A 4,243-nucleotide genomic window follows, 5' to 3' on the forward strand; every position below is an offset into this window, starting at 1 on the left:
TGAAATTTTAAATAATGAGATTCATCTACTCTGTTAACTGGACAGTGCAGTTTTCAAATAAGGAAGCTGAAGTTCTCACAAAGATGGTGATAATCTATATCTAAGTGAAGAAGATTCTATTGGATACTAACTTCATGCCTCTGAATTATCTGAGCTTTTATGTCTTATAGAATTCAGTCATCACTCACCTAGTTTGACAGCTGGGAAGAAAGGGGTATGAGATATACATAAGCTACTTGGGTTTCTGAAAATTGTTCCTTGAAAATGAGGATTGTGCAGGAGTCTTTTCTATATTTAGCAGACAGCAAAGTGTGTAGAATCCTGTAGTAGGTAGAAATATAATGTTTGTTTTTCATTATGTCAAAGAGGTGCTCTGTTTATGAAAATGGGAGAGAAGTGAGACAGGTGAATTCTATAAATATACAAATAATATATACAAAATTTGCTACATTCTATTCCATGATAGGCCCTGGAATGAACTTTGGTTCTTTGCACATACTATAGATATTTACACACTAAAAAACAGAAATGTAATCCTTTAGTACTGTTAAAATACATAAACTATCTTCTTAAAATATATTCATGGACCTATTTTTTCCTTAATTTCTTCCACACCTGCATTAAGAAATGTCTTTAAAAGAAAAACTTCTAGATGTGTAAAATTTGAACTCCATCTATTTCTTTTGTTGAATTGTACTCTAGATAGGATTGAAATCTCTATTTCATCTTAAGGCTTAGAGCTAGAAAAAAAATAAGTATTCTCGACAAATTGTCAAGCCTCATTTTTAAGGAGAGCTATGTACTTATTAGGAGAAATATGTATCTGTCTTGGTAGCTAGGAACCTTCAAGAAACAAAAGAAAAAGAATAATTTCATGGCAGTCTCAAGTATTTGCATACCTTCAAGTGAACACTAGCTGTTCTATATTCTATAGTATATTTGCAAGAATATTTTCATAAGCTATTTCTAAGCTATTGTCATCCTCCAGAGTAAAGTTCAGGTATGCCTATGTCTCATTATATAGATTGAAGTTGCTCAAAGTCAGAACCTATTGTTTGTATAGGTTTCACATGGCTATCTTTACTTCACTCCGTGGCACTGAGGGCTGGGAGATTCACTTCAAATATATAAATACACACACATACCCACACATATCTCACTGGCTTTCACAATTTTCATACAAATTAACTCCTTTTTGCCTCTAACCCAAGAGTATCATAAATCTTCTAGCATACACGAAAATGTGACAAGTTCATTATTAACTTGCAAGTAGGTTATATCTCTAGCTTCACACAATTCTAAATACTCATATGAATAAAAATATATATCTAGAGTTTTGGTGTGCTTTTATATTAAAAAGCTCTCAATTTTCATCTTATTTGCCTGGAAGAGGCAACAGTGCTCGATAGGTACCTTACTCATGTAACTGTAACACCTGTACACTATTTTTACAATCAAAAACGTACAAAAAGGAAAAAAAAGGGAAATTGGATGTCACGTATTTCCATTAGAAATAACTAAATATAGGGGCTTTAAGTTTCTACAGGTTTTAAGGACCTAGTAAGTTTTGGATATGCCCCAAGGCCATTACTAAAAGCTGAGGGAGAGAGATCCAAAAGTGGAAGTAGATAGGTGACCAGAGCATAACTTTGTATCTTTAGTTCACTGTTACAATAACAGGGGTACAAATCAATATGATGGTTTGTAGATACAGGACCAGAAGACATACTGGAAACTGACATCAGAGTAGGGTCATTCATTGTGGGAAAACACAAATCGGGAGGCAACAAAGGATGCAATCAACAGTGTCCATAAAACAACACAGAATGGTAGAACGTCAAAGTGTTAACCAGCCCACGAAGAAGGTGTTTAATATCACTAATCACCAGAAAGTGTTAGTCAACATAATGAAGAAAATTACCGCTTCATATGAATTAGGCAGGATAACTACAAGAAAATAAAATAACAATGTTGACAAAAGTGTGGTAAAATTATAACCTCTCTATGGGAAAAGTAGAGCAACTCTTCAAACAATTTATAACAGGATTATTCATACTTGTCATCCTAACCACTCAGGACAGGGGCTGAAATAAAAGGATAGTGGTTCAAAGCCAGCCTGGGGAGAAAACTGGAAGTGGATCTGTGGTTTAAAGTGGTAAAACACTAGTCTTGAGGAAAAGTTCAGGGACAGTGGCCGTGACCTGAGTTAAAGCCCCATGACAGAAAATAAAAAAAGAAGAAAAGAGAATTTTGATATGATCCAATTACTCCATTTCTGGGTATATACTCTAAAGATCTAAAAGCAAGGTCTGGAAGAGATCCTTGTACTCTCATATTCATTTTGTACAATACTCAAAACCTGGAGGCAATCCAAGTGGCCATCAACTAATGAATAGCTAAGGCAAATGTGGCTTATACCCACAGAAGTATATTATTTCAACTTTAAATAGAATTATGTTTTGACAACTGCTATATTATGCATGAATCTTTGGGACACTGTGCTAAGTGAAATAAGCCAGTCATAAAAAGATCTAATATTACATGATTCTACTTACATCAGTTATTTAGAACAGTCAAATTGATAGAGACAGGAAGCAAAATCGTACTTGATGCATATCTTGAAGCAGAGGAGAGTGGAAAATTGTTTTACTGAATATACAATTTGAATTTTGGAGGATGAAAAGTGTGAACACTGATCGTATACAATATTGTAAATGTACTTACTACAACTATGTTGTATTCTTAAAATGATTAAAATAATAAAAAACAAACCTGGGAGAGGAGAAGGAGAATGATGAAGAGGTAAGTATAATCAACGGACATTGTATGCCTATGTGGATATATCAAAATGAAATACACTTATTTAACTAGGTAAAGCTAATACAGAATTTAAAAAAGATAATACATTCACATTTTAAGTTGTTTGCATTTGAACACAATTATTGAAAAAAAGGAAAAAACAACAACAGGCTGAGAAACAATTTAAATTGTCAGCATTCTATAAACCTGTGTTCAAAACTATATCTCATTTAAGTATGTGAGGGTTTATTTTTTTTGGGGGGGGGCTTCAGTCGTGGGTCCTGAACTCTGGGCCTGGGCATTTTCCCTCAGCATTTCAGCTCAAGGCTAGTGCTCTACAACTTGAGCCACAGCACTACTTCTGGCTTTTTTTCTTTTTGCTTCTGTGGTGCTGGGGAATCAAACCGAGGGCCTCATGCATGCAAGACAAGCACTCTACCACTGAGCCACCTTCCTAGCCCCTGTGAGGTTGTTTTTTAAACATGTTTTTATTAGTATTATTTTTAAGTAGTTGTACAAACAAGTTCCCATTCTGCACAACAGTATATGAATACGATGTATCTGACAACATAATCACCCATCCCTCTCAACCCAACCCTTCTCCCACTTTTAGAAAAAATTGAGATAGGTGATTACATAATACTCACATAATTCACAGCATTGTGGAATCATGATACTTAGTAAAAGTCACAAACATATTTTAACCATACAAGGAAAATTATCATTTTCATGGTCTATAAAGTTTGTGAATTCTATCAGCTTTGACAATACCAAGTATTTCTTCCATATCAGGTGATGTTTACATTTCTTGCCTTTTGTATAGTGTAAATTATTCCCGCTTTCCCTCTTATTCCTCCCTTCCAATCACTGTCTTTGGATTGCTTAGTTCTTTTCCTTCTATGACCAGTGGAGCTGATGGGCCTCTTGTTGTGTGTTGTTCTGAGTTCCACTCATTGTGTTCCTCCTTCTGGCTTCCCTCCATTGAGTGCAGATTTTTTTTAATGTAATGAGAGTATGCTCAGGGAAATCACCCCGTTAGTTCAAAATAGATTGTCAATGTGCCTTAATTTGGATGTTTTCATACACATTTTCAATATATAAGAGCATATGTAGCATATGAAATATGTTTCTTCTTTTTCTTATGCTTGAAAGCAGTTTCTAGTTGCAGATAAAATGCATCAACTATTCCTCATACAAAATAGTAAAACATTACACACGAGTTCTAGAGCCCTTGATATACATAGCAAAACATCTCAGGTGCTTACCATAATATCCACCCTTCTTTCTGAATCAATAGATTTAACTGAAGTCTAGGGTAAGTAAAATAGTGATAACATTTCCCAATAGTGATAATATTTAGATAATACAGATAAAAATGTTACCTGATAACATCTAGGACATTGCTTTAAGGCTAGTCTTCACATGTTCTGTATTTCTTGATTTC

This window comes from Dipodomys merriami, unplaced genomic scaffold (assembly GCF_024711535.1).
Source record: "Dipodomys merriami isolate MVZ:Mamm:240054 unplaced genomic scaffold, mDipMer1.0.p SCAF_83, whole genome shotgun sequence".
NCBI classification, from domain to species: Eukaryota; Metazoa; Chordata; class Mammalia; order Rodentia; family Heteromyidae; genus Dipodomys; species Dipodomys merriami.